General features: G+C 47.2%; 1 protein-coding gene across 4 annotated transcripts in view; it reads right to left on the bottom strand.

Annotated features, from left to right (window-relative positions):
• Positions 1-21866, bottom strand: part of FSTL4 (follistatin like 4) — a 231406-nt gene that overhangs the window by 197705 nt on the left and 11835 nt on the right. Inside the window, exon 1 of one of the 4 annotated variants that reach the window (XM_071570402.1) lies at positions 2267-2313. The exons of the other annotated variants lie outside the window; for them this stretch is intronic. The gene's annotated coding sequence lies outside the window, so the exon portion shown is untranslated. Of the gene's footprint in view, positions 1-2266; positions 2314-21866 lie in introns of those variants that run through there. 4 annotated transcript variants of the gene reach the window in all.

The raw sequence follows: 21866 nt of genomic DNA, 5'->3' as shown, positions 1-21866 counted from the left end.
GTTGTCCCTGCACTGAGGTCTCCTCTCAGTCTCCTGTTCTCCAGCTGAACACACCAAGTGCCCTCAGTGTCCTCACACACTTCCCCTCCAGCCCTTCCCCATCTTCCTTGCCCTCCTCTGGACCCTCCCTAAGAGCTGGGTGCCCCCTCCTCAACCCCAGTGAGGGGCTGTGGGGTCCCTGTGTGGAGTTCTTGGGGCTCACCCACCCCCTGCACTGTCCATGCTGGTCCTGCTGCTCCCACACCTGCTCCTGAACCCCTAAGAAGCCCCCTGAGCATCTCACCAGTGAAATAAGGAGCATATTCACCCTGCATTGGGCAGCTCTGCCCAGGTAAAGGGACTGTCTGCTCCTCCATCAGTTCCCAGGTACCTCAGGATGCCCAGATTTCCCTTACCCACCACTGGCACAAACAGAAACCAAGAGGCATTTTTAGTGTCTTCTCTTGCCCACTTGGGTCCTTCGCATTTCTCTGATATTTTGGTTCAAAATCTTTTGATGTTTTCCAACCTTTTGAAAATCTTGTTTATAAAAGTGGCCACAGGCACCTCTGTTGCACCCTCAACCCCAGCCAGCTCCAGCCTCCTCTTCCTCAAACACTCTCAGTCCATCCTGAGACCTTTAAAAGCCTGTGGAATATTTCTGCATCCCAAGAGGTGTGTTTGAAAGGATGTTGTGGGAGGTTTTGGGTGCAGATTCTGCTCTCTCCCTGTACTGGTTCCCTCACCAGCAAAATTGGGCAGAGCAAACAACTTTCTGATAGAAGTGAGAAATAAAGTGAGCAGGTTGGCAATAAAACCCCGATAAATTCTTCATCTTCGGGGCTGGGGGAGTTTGAAGCAAAATAATTGTTGCTTTCTGTTCAACTGGGAATTGAAGAGACCCAAAAACAGTGATTGGAGTTAGAAAAAAGAGAAAAATGGATGATTTTAAAGACAGACTTGAGTAAAGAAAGACTCTTGTGCAGAAAAAACGTAATTTTTTTTTCATGGAAACACAGGAAAACCTGTTCACTGTAATGAGAATTAAGCATCTTCCCCTTCCTACTGTTAAATATATATATATATATATATATTAGAACCAGCAAACTCTGAAAGTTTTGAGGAGTTGAAGCTGTAAATGACAATAGATTAGTCTGATGTGGGCAAATCTGAGGACTGTGAAGAAGGAGAGGCTTGGACCAGTCTCAGTCTCGTGCACTTCAGTGAGAGGAGCTGGAAATGTGGAACCTCCTGTCAGCTTTGACTGATGGGACTTCAGGAATCTGAGGAGAATTTTTGAACAGACTGGTGAGGCAGAGCTTGGTGTCACTGAAGACACAATCCCATTCAGGGGTGACCATGGCAGTCAGTTTAAGGAAAAGAGTTTGGAAGAACAGAAAGGATATTGAGGGGCTGGAGCGAGACCAGAGAAGAGCAACGAGGCTGGAGAAGGGACTGGATGTGGCTCTGAGTGTCCTCTGAAACACCTCCAGGGACAGAGAATCCAACATGTCTTGATCCAACCCCACTGTGATCACCAGCCCAGGGCACAGAGTGCCCTGGGCTGGTGATCACAGTGGGGTTGGATCAAGGGTTGGACTTGGTGATCTCAGAGGTCTCTTCCAATCCAACTGAGAAGAGCAACGAGGCTGGAGAAGGGACTGGAGCACAAGTGCTGTGGGGAGAGGCTGAGGGAGCTGGGGGTGTTCAGCCTGGAGAAGAGGAGGCTCAGAGGTGACCTCAGCACTGTCTGGAACTGCCTGAAGGGAAGTTCTGGCCAGCTGGGGGTTGGTCTCTTCTCCCAGGCACTCAGCAATAGGACAAGGGGGCACGATGGGCTCAAGCTCTGCCAGGGGAAATTGAAGTTGGAGAGCAGAAAAAAATTCTTTACAGAGAGAGTGCTCAGGGATTGGAATGGGCTGCCCAGAGAGGGGGTGGATTCCCCATCCCTGGAGGTTTTTCAGCTGAGCTTGGCCATGGCACTGAGTGCCATGATCTGGTAAAGGGACTGGAGTTGGACCAAGGTTTGGACTCGATGATCTTGGAGGTCTCTTCCAACCCAATCCATTCTGTGATTCTGTGATTCTCTTATAGGGCTTTTATTTTTTAATTTAGGAAAAAACAGCCCAGCAGAACAAGACTCCCTGAGCTCTACCACCAAAGGAATTCACTGGTAACCATCTGAGCCACCTGAAGTACCTCCAAAGTCTAGTAAGTGATGTTCAGAAGAGGGAGAGGAAGTTTCCTCTGTGGATATTCAGACCTTGAATGGCAGCAAAGCACCCACCTGCCCTCCTTGTCCAGTTGTGTTGCTCAATGCAGTAATTAAAGATGAGAACATTGGATTCACTGGAAACGAGGGGCTGAGGAGGGAACAGGACAACAAGATTCATGCTCAGCACTTTGAGTTGTTTGAACCAAGAGCCTAAAGCAGACCTGATTAAGATTGGAACTCAAACCCAGATCCAACCCAAACTAGAGATATTAAACAAATACAAATGTGACGAGAGTCATGATTCAATTATTAGAAGTCCATCTTTTAATTGCTCATTAGGATGACAGTGTGTATCTTTGCCTACACACATTTAGCAGAGCCTTTTCACTTTGACAGCACATAAAATTCTCCTGCCAACTGTATATCTCCTACTTTTTATGTCAACTCTAGAGCTGCCAGTTTTTCATTATCCTCTTGCTCACAAATTAATAAGGAGAACAAATTTAATAGCAGCCTCAAACCTTTAGAGATTATGTCAGCCTTGTGTATCTGTGCCAGTAAAATTACCATTTATTTCTGCTTAAATTTAATGTGGGCATCTTCATACAAACACACACCCCCAGAGCCTGCTCACCAAGGGGCTGCTCTGAAAAGCTGACATGGAGCTTGGACTTGAGCAGCTTCTCTGCTCACATCACCCCATTTGAGATGCAGCAAATGGAGAGGACCAAGGTCAAGAGCTGCAAAGGTGCAGGAGGTTTCTCTGGGTGCTGCACTCCCACGTCATTCCCAGCTGGAATGCCCATGGATGAGCCTCTGTGGTGGAATGTCCTTTGGGTGGTGAGAATGGGTCTGGGTAAGGAGCTCCTTCTGTGTCCTCATGCTGTGTTAGGAAGGGATTGCTGTGTTTGGATTGAAGGGCTTCCTCCCTGCCTTTGTGAGTGCAGAATAATCAAAAAAACCACTGGAAAAGCTGTTTCCTACCCAAGGAAATCCGAGAGGTGGAACTGGTGGTTGGATTCATTTCACAGCTCTGCTCTTTTTTGATTTGTTCGTAATTTTCTCCGCTGCTGCTTCCAATTTGACAGTGCCTGGGCCTGGGCTGACAATGGCAATGGGATAACAGATGATGAGCTCAAGACTCTGCAGACAATCAGAGTCACCCTCTGTGCACCCACAGTCGATATGTCACCTGGGGGAGGGACCAGCAGCTGCCGGGCAAAGTTTGGAATAGAAAATGTCACAGCGACTCAGGGCACGTTTCTTATTTCTGGGGGTTGTCAGAGCAGCTGCCTTGGGGCTGTGTAGGGGACAAGTGGAGTGTGCACAGAAATAGCCCCAGAGACCTGAACTCAAATTGATGGGGCTGTTTTGAGCAGCTCCCTCTGTCTCCATCGCCCTGGGAACCACATGAGTGATGGTGGGACCAGCAGGAACAGCTCCCATGGCCATTGCTCCAACTTGTGGCTTTGGGAATGGCACCAATTTGCCTCATTTTACCCATTTTTGACTATTTCCTTGGCCTCTTCTCCCAGGCATCACCAAAGGCAGTGGGCAGGGTTTATCTGAAGACAAGAAAGCTCTTTGATCCATGGGCAGGGATAACAAGGAGGTGTTTAGATTGTTCCCAAGCTCCTTGGCTATTTGCACCAACAGCCAAGTCACAGGCAAGACTTGGTGCATATTCTGGAGCATCTGGTGGGTTTTCTTTCAACCTTGTTTTCAAGAGGAAGTTTAAAGTGAGGAGCTGTAGCAGAGTTTGAGAAAGACACGAGACTCCTAATCCAAGTCATCAAAACTCCCTGTGCCGGAGAGAAAGAGGCAGATGGATGAAACAGGTGAAGATAAAAGAGTATGCACCAAAGCAGAAGAAAAAAACCAACAAGAAATGTGAGCCTGCTTTATCTGAAAGGCTGGGAAAAGTTCTCTAAAGCATTTTGCATTTTATCTCATCGTTTAATGGGTTTTACTTTGTGCCTGTGCATATCTGGGCTGTGTATCAGGTTCCAGAAATACGTATGAGCAGGGGGGAATTGTCTGTGGGCTCCTAAAATTGCCTTTGCAGACAGATGGCCAGCAAGCAGCTGGGAGGCAGAGCACAAGCAAGGAGGGTGTCCTTCTTCAAGAAAAATTAAGAAATTAAGTGGCACCATCAGTGCTAAGAAAGACAAACCCCTGCAAAGAACGAGCCAGGCTCAATTCAAACAGCAATTAAATGATTTAGAACGAGGCTGAGATCATTTACAATTTTTAAAGGTGAAAGGTGTGATTTTGGTAATACCTTAAAATTAAAAGGCCAGCCAGTCCATCTTTAAAAGGCTGGTTTCTCTCCTGCAAGACTTATCTCATTGTCAGTCCATTAGCAGCCAGCCAGAACCCATCCTTACAAAAATAATTGGCTATTGATAAATGGTAATGCTGAAAAGTTATTCTTATTTTTGTTCATTGCTATGGAAAGATGTCCTCTCCAGCCTACACTTTCAATCACTGTAAGTGCTACTGGGAAAAGCCAAAAACACTGTTCTGAGATGGATTAAGATTGTCTTCAGAAATAAATATATTTTACCACTAAGAGAAGGAGCAAATGTCAGTGGTACTGAGTGTTTTATACTCAGTGGGCACCACTCAGGCTGGAGTGTTCCTCTCATGATAAATTAGTGTCACTGGCCATGCAGAGTCACCTCCTGGGCAGGGGTTGTACCTGCTGTGCCCACCTGAAGGATTGGCTCTGAACCACCAGAGCAGCCCCTCCTCTCCCCTTGAAAGGGGGGGCAAAGGATGATTGACCTGGAAAATGGGGGGGCTGCCAGAGAAGGGCAGGGCCCACTGCCCTCTGCAGTGCCCAGGGTGCCATCTGCCCCTCTGCCCAGGAAAGGGTGGCATCCTGTGCTCGGATCCTGGAGGAGCTGGAAGTTTGGGAACAGCAAAGCCACTTCCAGCACCACCTGTTGTGCCCTGGGAGATGGCATTGGTGGCCTGGGAAAAGGCATTTGTGCCCTGGGAGATGGCAGTTGTACCCTGGGAGATGCTATTTGTGCCTTGGGAGATGGTATTTGTGTCCTGGGAGATGGCAGTTGTACCCTGGGAAATGGCATTGGTGCCCTGGGAGATGCTATTTGTGCCTTGGGAGATGGCATTTGTGCCCTGGAAGATGGCATTGGTGCCCTGGGAGATGCTATTTGTGCCTTGGGAGATGGTATTTGTGCCCTGGGAGATGGCACTGGTACCCTGGGAGGTGGCATTGGTGCCCTGGGAGATGGCAGTTGTACCCTGGGAAATGGCATTGGTGCCCTGGGAGATGCTATTTGTGCCCTGGGAGATGGCATTTGTGCCCTGGAAGATGGCATTGGTGCCCTGGGAGATGCTATTTGTGCCCTGGGAGATGGCATTGGTGCCCTGGGAGACGGCATTGGTGGCCTGGGAAAAGGCATTTGTACCCTGGGAGGTGGCATTGGTGCCCTGGGAAATGGCATTTGTGCCCTGGGAGATGGCATTGGTGCCCTGGGAGATGGTATTTGTGCCCTGGGAGATGGCATTGGTGCCCTGGGAGATGGCAGTTGTACCCTGGGAGATGGCATTGGTGCCCTGGGAGATGGCATTGGTGCCCTGGCAGATGGCATTGGTGCCCTGGGAGATGGCATTGGTGCCCTGGCAGATGGCATTGGTGCCCTGGGAGACGGCATTGGTGCCCTGGGAGATGGCATTGGTGCCCTGGCAGATGGCATTGGTGCCCTGGGAGATGGCACTGGTGCCCAGGCTGGGAGAGTTGCACTCAGGCTGTTCAAGGAGCTCGTGGCAGGTGCTGCACTTGCCAGCTGAGCACCCTCCATCAACAGCTACTAAAAGCAGAGCACATCAGGCTTCAAATGCTGCATTTTGAAGATGAAGAGTCTCAGGCTGGGGTAGTGCTGAGCCTTCCCCTTTGCTGTGGGCAGCATTTGGCTGTGCTGTGGCACAATCCTCAGCTGAACTGGAACAACAGCTTAGAAATCTCTGGCTGGGATGAAAAGCAAGGGAGGAGAGAGAAAGTGGGAGAATAATGGAGCTTGACAGAGAATTTTTGGGACCAGAGTTTGAGCCAGTAGTCGAAATTCCTCATGCTTAAGGCTCAAGCACACACCAATGAGAAAGTAAGGAGTTAAAAGGCTCCAACAAATCCATCTTGGAACCTTGTGCAGACAACTCATTTTTGGTTGTTTTGCCTTATTTGTGGCAACTCACTTGCAGCAGTTGTTGATAAAATGTTTTAAGTAGTAAAAAGATATTTTTAGATTTGTTTCAGCTGCTTATAGAATTATTTTCTCCTAATACATTTTTCTTGTTTTGACCAAAATTCTACTGTGATTCTTCCAACACAAACACATCACTCTCAACAGTTACTGCACTGAGTCTCTGTTATCCCTTTAGCAACAACCTCTCCTGCAATAAAAGGAAAAGCATTTTTTTTCCTCTTGTCTCTTATTGTTGAGAATTACTCTTGGATATTACAGTTGTCAATGTTTAGTATTAAATCATTTCCCTGCCAATTCCATGTAATCAAATCTTCCACAAAGTCAATAGCAATAACATTTTTATAAGGCTTTGTCTCTCTCAACCTATTAGGTGCTTTCAGATGTTTGAATTTCCCATTCTGAAAATGATAAATGGTGACCTGGAGAGAGCATAAAATCTGGGAAAGTCACAGGAGCAGCCTTGTCATTGCTCAGCCACCAACCTGTGGGTCAGAGCTGGGACTGGCTCAGACAGGTCACTCCATCACAGGAGTGACTTTTATTTTCTCTAGAAAATAATGCAAAATAAAGAAATAAAGGACCGGTGGATCCAATAACAACATTTCTACCGCATCTAATGGGCCCAGATGTTTGCAGAGTTGGATGTGCTGTTCCACTGGGTACATCTGTGCTGTAATGCCAATGTGCCACCACAGCTCACAGGTTGGTACTTAGGCTGGAGCCAGGGCAGGGACAGCACCCAGGGAATGGCTGGAGCTGTGCCAGGGCAGGGACAGCACCCAGGGAATGGCTGGAGCTGTGTCAGGGCAGGGACAGCACCCAGGGAATGGCTGGAGCTGCACCAGGGCAGGGACAGCACCCAGGGAATGGCTGGAGCTGTGCCAGGGCAGGGACAGCCCCCAGGGAATGGCTGGAGCTGTGTCAGGGCAGGGACAGCACCCAGGGAATGGCTGGAGCTGTGCCAGGGCAGGGACAGCACCCAGGGAACGGCTGGAGCTGTGCCAGGGCAGGGACAGCACCCAGGGAACGGCTGGAGCTGTGCCAGGGCAGGGACAGCACCCAGGGAATGGCTGGAGCTGTGCCAGGGCAGGCACAGCCCCCAGGGAATGGCTGGGGCTGTGCCAGGGCAGGGACAGCACCCAGGGAATGGCTGGAGCTGTGCCAGGGCAGGGACAGCCCCCAGGGAAGGGCTGGAGCTGTGTCAGGGCAGGGACAGCACCCAGGGAAGGGCTGGAGCTGTGCCAGGGCAGGGACAGGGCACAGGGAATGGCTGGAGCTGTGCCAGGGCAGGGTCAGGTTGGATCTCAGGACAAGGTTCTTCCCCAGAGGGTGGTGGGCACTGACCAGGCTCCCCAGGGCAGTGGGCACAGCCCCGAGGCTGCCAGAGCTCCAGGAGGGTTTGGATGATGCTCTGGGGCACAGGGAGTGACTCCTGGGGATGGTCCTGGGCAGGGCTGAGGGTTGGGTTGGATGGTCCCTGTGGGTCCCTTCCAGCTCAGCACATTCTGTTATTCTGTTTGCACCATGACCTTGTGCTGCCACAGCCCCTGTGCCATGAGCACAGCTCAGTGGGGGCACTGGGATGGGGGTGCCTGTGCTGGCACAGCTGAGGGAGCTGCACAGTCCCACGTGCCCCCTCGGTGCACCACCCAAAGCAGGGGCTGCTTCACAGTCTGAGGTGAAGTGCTGGGACAGAGACTCCTTCTCTCAGCATCCTTTCAGCTTTCTCCTGCCTCTCTGTCAGCTCCTCAGGATAAACCTCAGCTTCAGCTTCTTCTGCCTTTAGGAGGGGCAGGGTCACACTGCTGGGGGTTATTCCAGAGTGGAAGGAACCCAAATGGGTCACAGCCAAAGCCAAAACATGACAGGCCACCTTAACTGTAAGTGTACAGCTTGTACAGACCCAACAGAAGTTTTGTATAAAAGCAAACAGCACAATTACTGCTTCCTATCCTGGCTCCTTACAAACACAGATGGAGAAAATACTACAATAATTAAAATAAAACCAACTTCTGTATAGTTATGCTGTGCTAATGACAGTTGCTGCACTGTAGCTCCCTCAGTGAAGGAATAAAGGCTCATCTGAACTGACAGTAACAAGCCCCAGCTGACTTCTAAAGGAGCAAAACAGAGGCTCAGGTTCTAAATCAATAGTGAACACTGATCTAGAAAGTCTGGATTTCTGTCTAGAAGCAGAAGTTCTGCTGAAATCACACACAGGACACCAGGATGAACAGCTGCTGCTGTGGCATTAAACAAGATGAACACAGGTGAAAAATCCCCTCCTTCCCTCTCAGCCCTGGGGTGGCTCCTGACCAGGTCTGAGCTGAGCTCTTTCCCCTGCACTGTTTGCTCTCTTGTGCTCGTGGGTGCTCTGGGTGATGCTGCTCCACTGGCTGCAGCAGAGATTTCCACCTGCAGACCCAACATCCTCAAGAATTTTCTCTCAGAGCTCCCTTCACCCTGAGAGTTCTTGACTCGGCTCTAAATGCCACTTGTGCTGCCGTTGAATTCTTGACTCACTTCCACAATTCAGCAGCACCCTCGGCACATCCATCCCTCTTTTGTGGATTTTAATGGCACCACGGGGTCTCTCTAATCCTGAGGAAGTTGCCTGACAGGTGACTTAGTTCTTCTTTCACTCCCGACACAAATCCTGCAGTCAGCGAACTCTCTCCATCTGGCAGCTCATAAATAATGAACTAATCCATCTGAAAATCAAGGAGGAGCAGCACAAAACAGGCTGGGAAGGAGCTGTGCTGTCTCAGTTTAATTTGAGCTTTGAGGGAGTGCAACAACCTCAGTGTCACCAAGGCATCAGCACCACGACCCTCAATTAACTTCTGGCTTTGTTTCCATAGCAAGGAGCAAAAGCAAAGCTGGCTTTGAACAGGCTTTAATTTGTGTAACCCCAAAGAACTGCAAAGCAAGAGCAACAGCCCAGAAGGTGCTGCAGGCTGAGCAGGGGGTTTCTTCCAGGGGGGAACTGCATGTCCTTCCACCCTCAAAAGGGAAGTGTGAAAGTCCCCTGTGAGCACTGATGAGTGCCAGGGTGGCAGAGCTCCATCTGGGCAAACCATGGCAGGGGTTCATTGGTGCCCGTGGGTAACTCATTCCTGGCACTGCCAGGCAAGCCATGGAGACCAGCAGTCCATGCCAGGAGTGGGTTAGCACAATAACACACAACTTTGGGTCAGTGGGCAGAAGAAATAGTTACTATTCCTATTAGCTCAGATTCAGGTGGAAAAGGAAAACTTAGTGTCAAGTGCAGGCTGTGGAGATCTTGTTTCTCCTCTTCCTCTGACAGGTTACAAAATCTGCTGCTATTCTGGTTTTTTTGTCTTTTCTTCCTTTTTTTATTCTTTGTTAATATCAATGCATTTTAAACAGGAAGAAATAGAGAAAGGGGACAGGTGTAGTCCCTGTTCTCATCTCACCTCCTTCATGTATTGTGTAACTCCCTCTTGGCTGGGAACCTGCTCCAAACTCCTCATTGGCAGCCTGTTCAACCTCAAGGGACAAGACCCACAGCTAATATGCAAGACAATGTATTCCTGTCTATGAATAACAGGGAGAAATGAAACCTTTTGTCTTTTTTTACCTCTCACACGGCCTTAATGAAGATGTTGCAACCCTGTCACCCCTGGGGCAATGGGAACCATCAAATATCTGCATTTAAATATTCTCTCCCTGCCTCGGGCCCCAAACTGAAATCTGAAAAGCAGGAAAATTGTTCACTCCAGGCTCATCAAGCAACAAGTTTTTGCAAATAACTCGAGCTTTAAGCTTTAAAAAAAAAGCCACATAAAGAGGAAATACGGCCAAGCTTAGAGGTCTTTACCTTTCTAGGGGTGCTGGAGTCAAGGCATGAACCTCATGAAACTCAGAAACGACTTCTACAACCAGGACAAAGACACAACTTTACAACCAGGACAAAGACACAACTTCTACATCCAGGACAAAGACACAACTTTACAACCAGGACAAAGACACAACTCCTACAACCAGGACAAAGACACAACTTCTACAACCAGGACAAAGACACAACTTCTACAACCAGGACAAAGACACAACTTCTACAACCAGGACAAAGACACAACTTCTACAACCAGGACAAAGACACAACTTCTACAACCAGGACAAAGACACAACTTCTACAACCAGGACAAAGACACAACTTCTACAACCAGGACAAAGCCTCTTTTTACACCATCATTCCCATGTGAAGTGGATGGAGCTGCCCATGCACCTCCTGCTCTGCTCTCCATGCCCCCAAATGTCTTTCCACCTCACAAAAGAGATTATTTGCTCCATCCTGGATGGATGAGTTTGTGGGGAGCTGTCAGACCCTCGTGGGGAGCTGCTCTCCTGGCAATAATGAAGAATTCCCAATTAGCTCCCCCAATTTGCTCTCATCACTTAATGATGTGACAAGATCAGCAAATCCCAGTTCAAGCTTCAACTGGGATTTTTGCTTTGTCAGTTAAGAGGTTTGAATCCTTAAGTTCTTATTAATATAAAGCTCCCAATTTTTGCAGGAGTGAAAATTAATAACTGGACCAAGATTGAGCCCCCAGTTCAACTGGTCTAACTGGAATTACTCTGTGATTGAGTTTTAAGGAGCAAATGAAGCCACCAGAGCTGGGAGGAAATGGGCAAGACTTGCAAAAAATTGGATTAATGAATGACCCCCTTTCTTCTGCTCTTTGGGAGGTTGCAAATATTCAGAGTGACACAAATATTACATTATCAAAAGGCTCAAGCTGGTCAAGTGCTGAAGGCAAATCTCCCACTGGAAAAGTAACAGATATCCAGGTGGAAAAGATGCTGTGGGACCCCAGAGACCAGTTACTGATCCTGCTAAACCACCAGGGCACAAGAAAATGGGAGGACTATAAAAAACTCTTGTGCTGGTTGAAAATTATTTATCCAAGCAACTTGGTGAATAGTTATAAATAAGAAATACAATGGCACTGACTGGAGTGGGCTCAAAAATTATCCACAATTAATAAATTGACCCATCCTATGTGCTGTGTTATTTTCCTTGACATTTTCACAAGCCACAAATCTGATAATACAATTACATGACAAGTTCAATCACTTCTTTATTTCATGTATATGTATAATATAATATTTTATGGCTGTATTACAGAAAGGACTGTTTACTCACGTTGGATCTTCCCCAGCATAACTCAGAGCTCTGCTTGCCTAAGAAATTACTTGTCTGCATTTTGATTAAAAAAGCAAAACCTCATTGTTCCCTTGGCTAATGAATTCAGTCTCTCAATGAAACTCATTGTCTGTGCCATCCTTTTCCACAGAGCAGAGGCTTTGAGCTCCTGGCATGGGTTTAACCTCCAGCACAGCCTTTTGTGCCTGGTCTGGTCCCTGTGATTCAGTGCCTGGCCCAGGCTCTGGCAGGGCTGGGCTCTGCTGAGCTCCCTCTCAGCTCCTACAAGGCACTACTTACAGCTCCCTGCAAGATGACACCCAGTAACTCTGTCAGCTTTTTTATTAGCTTGGATAGGTCTTTTATTTCAGCAAGGTCTTTTATTACCTCAGATGGCTTCAAACTGGTGCTGAAGGGGATGAGTGAGGACCTGGAGAGCCCGTTTTATATTGAGAGCCATTAATTCTTTTAACCACAACCCCCTGATTATTGATAGGCTTTTGTTCTTTGCAGTCATTGCACAACACATTGTTTGAAGTGAATCAGAGCACACAAACTTCACAGTCACTTCCCAGCCTGCAGAGTCCTCTGACCTTCAGGGTGCAAAAGGCACCTGCTCCAGACCAGAAGCTGCTCTGCTCCTCTCTGCTCCATGAAAGAATTGAAACAGCTTCTGTTCATATTTTACATATGACCACTGGATGAATTCCATTTCATTAACAATACTGTAGAAACAGCAGCTAAAAACTGATCATGTTTGTTTTTAGGGAATTAATTGTGCAAATTCACTGGATTTAATTCCTACATCACTGTGAGAACTTTAAAGTCAGACTCACAGTTCTTCTGTAGTTTGGTAACAATATTTGCAAACAGATGTTCTGACACTGTTCTAAGATTGTTAAATTAATTATTTTGGTTGGTGTGCTTGTGTTAATCCAAAGAGAAATGAAAGCAAATCAGAGGTGAAGTGCAGTGTGGTGGAAAGGCCTGTGCATACCCAACACCAAAGCCCATCAGTGAGTGCCAGGAGACCTGAAGGAAAGGGCAAGTGCTGGGGCAGGTTTGGCTGGACCAGAAGTCCAGCTGCTAAATTCGTTTTCTCTGTGACCTTAATGAGCAAAGTTGGTCTGAATAGTGTGGGGAGTTCAGAGGGAGGAGTCAGACACTTGCACACACACGTGAACAAAAATGATAATAACCCACCCCAACAATCCCAGACAAGCCTCATTGCCCAGAGAAGCTGTGGCTGCCCCAGCCCTGGGAGTGTCCCAGGCCAGGCTGGACAGGACTTGGAGCAGCCTGGGACAGTGGGAGGTGTCCCTGCCATGGCAGGGGTGGCACTGGATGGGCTTCAAGATCCCTTCAATCCAAACCATTCCAGATTTTATAAAAACCAAACCCAACTGCTTATTTTTGTCTTCATATTTGCCAAAAATCTTTCCTGTGAGGTCAGAGCAGTTCTGCCCGTGGGACAGTGGGGTGGTGGCTCATGGGGACTGCTCAGCCCCACCAGGAGTGAGCAGCATCACCATCTTCCACAACCCCACATGATCCCACAAAATGCTGTGTGTGAGCTGAGCACAGTTCCTCACTCTGCATCCTGGGGTCCCACCAAACCCCACAATTCATGCCCAAGCAGCTCTTGGGAACTCCCCTTTTCCCACCAACATTTCCTCCCTTTTTGTTCAAGACTCCCAACAGGATAAAAATAAAGCACTGACAGGAGAAAGGAGTTAGAAAAATGCACCCAACCCACAATGTCACCAAGAGCTGGAACTGAACACGTCTGGGAAGACAAATTCTTTAACTGCTCAGTGCTGAAGGACATGGTAGGTAACATTAACCTGGCTAATTGTTTACTTGCTTAGCTAATCTAACATAATCTGCCTTGATTAGATTTTGATTTCATGCTGGGTGACTCCACTGCCTCTCTGTGCCTCTCAGGGAATTTGTGGACCGTACCAAGAAGGCATTTTTATGACACCTTTAACGCTCCACAGCTGGGAGGGAAGAGCTCAGGGAGTGAAGGAGGCCAGTTCTGCTGGCATTAAAAGGGCCATTAAACTCAGCATTAGGGAAGGTTCTTGTTTTGGGTTGCACTCAACATGCTTGACTAAAACTGAAGTGTAAGCAAAAGGCACTGAAGGGAAATATCCCAGTGCCAAGATCCTCAAGTGTGTGACTGTGCAGAGCCCGTGGACATTCAGTGTCTTGTTCCAGCTCCTTCCACACCTCTTTAAACCCCTCAAAGTTCATGGGCTCAGCACTCCACTGGTTTAAGGGGGAATATGTTATAATGAGCATGACAAGACTTCCCTTTGCTTAATAAATCCTGAACGTTCACATGAGAAGAACGGAGGTAATTTTAAGCCTAATGAAATGTTAGAAATGCATCAAGTTTTGATCCCTTTTCTCAGTTTTACTGCCCTGGGGCCAGAAAGTTTGCCCTGAGTTTATTTAAAGCATTTATTGCCTTGAACAGGAGGAGGAAGGGAGAGCAGAATTTGGCCTAAAGAAATGAAGCCTTGACTTTGATGGAGGTAACCTCCTAAAATACAGGATTTATTGCATTGAATGCCGTGGAGCTTTGACATTCAAACAACACTTTCTCCAGCACAGGAGTGCAGAAACACTGTCCTAGCTGAAAATGAATAAGCTTGGATGGCTTCAGGAGGCATTTCATGGGTGAGGAAGTTCTCAGCCTTCACCTTGAACCTTCCAGTTGAAATTTAGGGTTGAAATTTTGGGACTTCAAGTAATTTCTGTCTGACAGCTCAGATGAAGAGTTACTTCATTTCATAACCAAGGGGTGGCCAACAGCCCCAGAGTTGTTATCCCAGCTGAGCAAGGCCAGTGGCAGCCCAGAGACCCCGTGGGTGGGTGGGAGTCAGTCCTGCCTGTCTGGGGGTCACCGAAGTCCAGCTGGGGCAGGGACAAGAAGCAAATCTGAGTGTTGTGGTTCTCCTGTGGAAGAGCTCCCAGATTAATGGCCTGAGCCTCTCTGGAGGAGCCAAATCCACTATTTCCTCAGACAAGGCTGAGGCTGGTTGGCTAATACAGGATTTTGGGTCCAGAGAGGTGAATTTTCTGGTTTGTGGAAAAGGAAAATGAGCATTTTAGGTCATGGACACTTGGGAAGGAGATGTTTTTTTCAGACAATAACATGCCTTTTTCTGTCCTAGGAGGGCAATTCTGGCAAATGCCAAACCCAAGGGTTTGTTGTGAGCCTCAGTTAAATCCCCACGTGAGGGGGATGAGCCAAACCACACAGTCTGAGCTTGAGCTGCTGAGTGACAAAGGCTTCCCAACAAAGCTATTACCTAATTCAATATACACTCCTCTATTTCAAATAAAACTGAAGAAGCCACGAAGCAGAGAAATGAGCCTATATACATCCAAATTTGAAATTATTTTTGCTCATATCTGAGGATTGTTTACTGCCTTTCCTGGAGCAATTGACGTTGTTTGCAGAAAAGGAATTTAAAGGACTCGGAAATGTCGATTTCAACCCTTCCTAAATAAAAACATTCCAGGCAAAATGTTTGCAAACACCTCCATTCAGGAACCTGAAATTCAGAGTGATTTCTCTGTCCCACCGCAGCTAAAAGCATCAATATAATTTAGCAATAATAATCAGCTCTTAAGCTTAAATAATAATTAAGAAGTAGTCATTGCCTGTTAGTGGCAGTCCTGGGAAGGGAAAGGGAGGGGGAATTAAGGCTCCTGGCAGAGGATGCTTTTCAGCTTTATTGTTCCAGATAACTCTCACTGCTTCCTGCTGCTGTTCCACACACCCAGAATATGGGAGTAAATCCAGCCCAGGCACTCTTGGAAATCCCATTTTACTGCTGGGGTTGGTGGAGATCATGTAGGACAAAGAGCCCCCAAGAGAACCATTTGTGGGCAAAAGGCAAACCCTGAGAAATCAAAGTAAATCACGACTGTGACAGGAGATTTCATATATCTCTGTGTATTTACATGTTATGTATCTGTGTGTGTTTATCTCTACGTGCACACAGGTATATAAAATAAGGGTCTGTGGACTGATTGTTGCAAAAATCTGGTGGGCTGGCTCTACATTAAGGAGAAATTGCATGTAAATCAGGACTGAATTATTTATTTTTGACCTGGGGCAGCTTTAAATTATGAACTTTGCACGGTTGATTTTTTGTGGCAGAGGAGATCAAGCTTTTTGTCCCTTTGTTTCTTTGGCAGCTCAGTTTTTTCAGCTGTTGCTGAGGTGGGCAAAGCAGCTCTGCTTTCACCCAGGGGGTGCTGGGTGTGCCAAGGGCCACCTCTGGCTGTGACAGAACCCCCCTGATTTATGCCCTGTACTTTCCAGAAGGCAAGAACAGCATTGCATCATCCACGTTGGCAACATGTACATTATCCCAAAAGTCCAGAGGCAGGAGAGCAGAACCTTTGCCTGGCCAAGAAAAGGGATTATTTTCATGGCTACTTAATTGCCATAATAGTCTCTTACTCAGGAGGGAACAGGAAGGTTGGCAAAGAAAAGGGAATATGTACCTTGGGACAAAACCATGAACTGCAGAGAAAAGTTTTCCAAGTACAACTGAAATATGGACCAAAATCCAGAGGGCTGCAAAGCACCTCCAGGAGCAGCACCATCCATGGGCTCCACAGGGAAAGCAACACAAACATCCTGCTAAAATAAATCATTCCCACAATATTCCTGTTACCAAACCTACATTAAAAGAATTATTAGCTCTCCAGTTCCCCATTTGTATTTCCTACTGGTTTTCACTACAAAACATCCAAATAATCACACAATGTTGTAAAAAAAAAAAAACAAACACCAAAACACCTTTGCTGGTGAGACTCTTTCCTGGTTCCCAATTTGTCACTACTGGAAAGTTATTCCTTTGTGTGCAAACAATGAATGCCTAAAATCTCACACTGGAAAGAAGGAAAGCTGACCTTCAAAATAAATAATGCAAACCATGAGTTCATTAGGCCCAGCCTAGATAAAGATTCATTTGGAATCTTTCACTCCCCAGGGCTCAAAGTGCTCTATTTTTAAGTAACGTCTTTTTGTGTGTTTTACACTATTAAAGGCACCTCAAAATCAGTTTTAGAGTCAAAGCACACACCTCCTGCAGCTGTAAACACTTGGAACATTTCCTGCAAGGGCCAGGCAGGGCTTTGGGGGGTGTTTGACAGCTGTGCTGGGAAGCTCCAGGGCAGCAGCTCAGGCCATGGCTGTGGGTCAGCCCAGGGGGCTCAGAGGAGCTGAGCTGGTGTTTCCTGGGCTGTAAGTGTAGAAATGCTCAGAGCACCACTGATGTCTCTCTAGAAAATAGTGTTCTAGAATCATAGAATGGTTAGGAAGGGACTTTAAGGTCTTGTAGTTCCAACCCAGATGGTTTTGAAGACCATAAAGATATTAAGATGTGCAGGTGTCTTGGTTTGAGATAAGCAACTGCCAACCCCCCCAAGCACAGAGAGAAAAGCCTCCCTCCTAACACCAGGGAAAGGGAGAAAAAGAGAGGGGAAAGAAAAAAAACCACTTCAAACTGCATTTATACTAAATCTACATATATTTTTCACAGAAAGAAAGAGACAATTGGAAGAGAGTACAAATATACACTCACACAAGTCTGCAACAACAAGTTCCCCACCTCAACTTCTTAACGAACACACAAATTCTACTGTCTTAACTACACATTAGTTAAGAAGAAGCTTATTCCCCAGGGAGACAAACCCAAGCAGAAAGGAGAGAGCCAGAACAACACAATTTACTTTCCTGAGGTACCCTGTGAGCCAGTGGTGGGCCTGGTCCTCTCCATCCCCCCTGGGACAGCATCGTGTGTCCTCCCAAGAGGAGGGCTGAGAAGCGACTGCCTTAACCACTCCCACACTGGTTCCTGCTTCCCTGGAGATGATGCCATAATGTGGTATGGAATACAAAATTACTGGCTAGAAGAGGTCAGCTGTCAGCTCAGCCCAGCTCAAGTCAGCTGACAGCTTTAGCCTAGTCCAGACTTCAGAGCCCAAATCTAGGCCCACCTGGGGGAACCAATAACAACAGGGAATCATAACACTTGAAGACTCTGTTCTATCACTCTCTAAAGAAACAATTACAAAGGCATAGGTTGATGTGAGATGATTGAAAACCACCCAAGGCTGCCTTGTCTTTTTGGAGTTCTCAGAGCACTCTCCTGGGTGGATTTAGTTTGGGGCCAACTCAGCCCAGTTTTTGGCAGTGACACAAGTTCTACCACACTGAGTAACTGCAGCAGCAGAGGGAGCTTGGCCTGTGGGGATGGAGGTCACAGTGAAGGGTTTGGGCTATTTACTCCTTGGGAAGGGCCACTGTGGGTGACATCAGTGACTGACTCACACAGAACTATCAGCTTGAGCTTTATAGTATCCCTACACCAAATTTCACACCACCAAGTGGCTCTCAAGAGAGATGGGAAAATAAAATAAAAAAAAAAAGAGCAGTTTTCATTATGGTGGAACACAAACACTAAAGCACCTTGTAATTGAAATATAGGGAAAAGATGGTATTGAGTGATGCATCTGCCCCCTGGGGCTTGGAAGGAAACACAACGTGCCCTGATTGACCTGCTGCTCATTTGAGCCATTCAATCTAAAGAGGCATTTTAGAGTTTCACAGAAGACAATACAAACTCCTCTGCAATCCTGGACAGCAGCTCGGGATGACAAAGAGCAAATAGACAGGGAGCCCATTCAGGTTCACAGTACAGATAAAAGGACATTTTTGTGTTTCCAAATGATGCTCAAGGCTCAGGTGTTGCAGACAATACAAAAGAAATGTAATATTGCTTCTCTCCAATGCACTTTTACTTCTGGAGTTAGTTCAACTATATTGATTCACTGATGGTGCTTATTCTCTACCAGCTCCACACACCCCCTTTGGATGAGGTCAGTGCACAATATAAAAATAATACTGAACCTGGGAGGGAAAAGAGTGAGGGCATTTGTGAGACTGGAGTGGAAATTGCCTCTTTGCTCCATTTAGTTCTTTAAGAGCAGAATCTTTTCATGCTTTGTGTCCATTCTCTGCCACTTTTGATGACCTTTTTTCCAAAGCAAATGAAGAAAATACACCTGTTACCTTAAAGTCCCAATCAAGTGTTCTGCATGTGGGCTGGGGAAGAGGAGAAACCAGGGGGAAGGAGAGGATGAGGAGAAACCAGGAGGAAGGAGAGGATGAGGAGAAACCAGGAGGGAGGAGAGGATGAGGAGAAACCAGGAGGAAGGAGAGGATGAGGAGAAACCAGGGGGAAGGAGAGGATGAGGAGAAACCAGGGGGAAGGAGAGGATGAGGAGAAACCAGGAGGAAGGAGAGGATGAGGAGAAACCAGGAGGAAGGAGAGGATGAGGAGAAACCAGGGGGAAGGAGAGGATGAGGAGAAACCAGGGGGAAGGAGAGGATGAGGAGAAACCAGGAGGAAGGAGAGGATGAGGAGAAACCAGGGGGAAGGAGAGGATGAGGAGAAACCAGGGGGAAGGAGAGGATGAGGAGAAACCAGGAGGAAGGAGAGGATGAGGAGAAACCAGGGGGAAGGAGAGGATGAGGAGAAACCAGGAGGGAGGAGAGGATGAGGAGAAACCAGGAGGGAGGAGAGGATGAGGAGAAACCAGGAGGGAGGAGAGGATGAGGAGAAACCAGGAGGGAGGAGAGGATGAGGAGAAACCAGGGGGAAGGAGAGGATGAAGAGAAAACAGGAGGGAGGAGAGGATGAGGAGAAACCAGGAGGGAGGAGAGGATGAGGAGAAACCAGGAGGGAGGAGAGGATGAGGAGAAACCAGGAGGGAGGAGAGGATGAGGAGAAAACAGGGGGAAGGAGAGGATGAGGAGAAACCAGGAGGGAGGAGAGGATGAGGAGAAAACAGGGGGAAGGAGAGGATGAGGAGAAACCAGGGGGAAGGAGAGGATGAGGAGAAACCAGGAGGGAGGAGAGGATGAGGAGAAACCAGGGGGAAGGAGAGGATGAGGAGAAAACAGGGGGAAGGAGAGGATGAGGAGAAACCAGGAGGGAGGAGAGGATGAGGAGAAACCAGGGGGAAGGAGAAGATGAGGAAAAAACAGGGGGAAGAAGAGGGTGAGGAGAAACCAGGAGGGAGGAGAGGGTGAGGAGAAACCAGAAGGAAGGAGAGGGTGAGGAGAAACCAGGAGGAAGGAGAGGATGAGGAGAAACCAGGAGGAAGGAGAGGATGAGGAGAAAACGGGGAAGGAGAGAAAGGGATGGATATACCTGGCCTTGTATGCAACAGGCAACTGGTTTCCAACAGTTTTATTTATAAACAGTTTGCAATGGCTTTGGTGGACATTCCCCTAAATTATGATGCCTAAGACTCAGAAGAAAGTTTATAAATCAAAGGTAGCTCACTGCTGAGATGAAGTTGTGCACAATAACCAGTGCTGAGTTAGAGCTTACAGAGCACCCTGGAGTCCATGGGGCTCCTCACTCTGACTCCTGAGCCTTTGCTCAGCCTTTTGGAGCTGAGTGACCTGGGAAACAACAGCCACAGACTGATATCCATTATCCAAATGCTGTAGGAGGTGAAGGACACATGGCAAAACTGGGGTGTTAGTTCTGGTGTTTCACCAGGATTTGAAAAACAGGACTATTCATCCTAAAATTTGCTCCCTGGAGAGTTTCTTGTCACTTCTTACCACTTTGGGTCTTCCATGGATGAATTATTTGGATCAATCTTTTAAAAATGGGCTTTGCTTGCTCTCTTTACAAAGGAGAATGGAAAGAACATGAGAACTGGGCACCCACTTACAAGTGGCTCACCAGAAGGAACTACAATGTGCTCCCCAGTCAATCACAGAGAGCAGAACAGGGACAGGGATTGCTAAATAAAGGCAAATAAAAAAAGAAGAGAGGTTTGATGTATTTTTTAGTAATACATTCATTTTTCAGGTTATACCTTGATAGAGGTCACTGGTGACAGTGACTCCTTGTTGGCTGATCAAAGGCCATCAAGGTCTCCAAGGAGCCTCATTGATCCTGTTGTTGTCAGGTGTCAGTCAGTGGTTTCATTTCACAGAATTCTCAGAGAAAACCTGCCCAGACCGAGGAGAGGGAGCAGCAGCCCCCAAGACCCACCAACATCCTTCAGGGTGGAGGACAAGGAATGTGGAGCAAGAGAAGGGCAGGATCAGAAAACAGAGCAGGTTGGCAGAAAGACCAATGTGCCTTAGGGGCACATGAGGGGGTTAAAATGAGACAAATATGCACTCAAAGTAAAAACAAATATTTCTTTTTTTTAACTAAAAGAAGGTAAATGTGCCCCCAGAGCCCAAGGGAGCTGAAAACATCTGATTTTACAGGAGCTTTTCTTTGTATCACATTACCCTCCTGCTTGTAAAGAACATTTTGCTCCTGCTCCTTTGGCCTCCAGTGGAAAACAGCAAAGCCAGACCTGAAAATCACCTTGGCACGAAATAACCCTGATCCTGACTGGGAATTCTGGCCAAATATCTGCATGTAGATGAGAGACACAACAAATTGCACTGTTGTTCCTCCAGCATTCCCTGGCTCTTTCTCCTCTAAATGCCAGCATTTTATAGGCTCTTTTCCATTTTTTCTTCTTCATAAAACCACTCTCAGTCCAGCATAATTTTCCAGGCAAACTGCACCCTTGTCAGATCACCTGATGAAGAGCCCCGTCCTCATTACTATAAAACCCACACATGCTCAGTGAATCATTAAAAAGCAGATTGGTCAGTAATAATAATCATTTTTTTGCTAATAAATACAGCTCAGCATGCCTAATTCTGTGTCCTACTCAAATACCAACAATGAAGAATTTAGCTTTGAGGAAGTACATTACTGAATGTACTATTAGTGCACTGGGCTTGGGGAGGAACATTCCTCCTGTCTTTAAAGGGCAGCCAGTTCATGTATTAATTATGTCACTCAATGAGTGCATTGATTTCTTGGAAATCTCTTCATGCATAAAAGCAATTTGAATATTGTATGTGATTCAACCCTCTCAATCAACCTGAGCACAAAGAAAGACCAGAGCCATGGTGGATTTCAAGGCACCAGGAGTGGAAGCACCAGTGGAGGAGTTCAGGGTGTTGTCCATCCCTGTGTGTCCATGGCCAAACTCCTGCAGGGACATGTGGCAACCACGGCCACCTCTCTGCTGGCCAGGGGGAAGGAGCCACCATGGAGAAGGTGTGGGCACAGAGGGAGATGACCTGGCAGCAGGACATATCATGGAGAAAATGGTGGGGAAAATTGATGTGGCTGATGCTCTCACA

This window comes from Pithys albifrons, chromosome 15 (genome assembly GCF_047495875.1).
Source record: "Pithys albifrons albifrons isolate INPA30051 chromosome 15, PitAlb_v1, whole genome shotgun sequence".
NCBI lineage: Eukaryota > Metazoa > Chordata > Aves > Passeriformes > Thamnophilidae > Pithys > Pithys albifrons.
The sequence above is the reverse complement of the archived record's forward strand: the minus strand, read 5'-3'. Positions and strand labels throughout refer to the sequence as shown.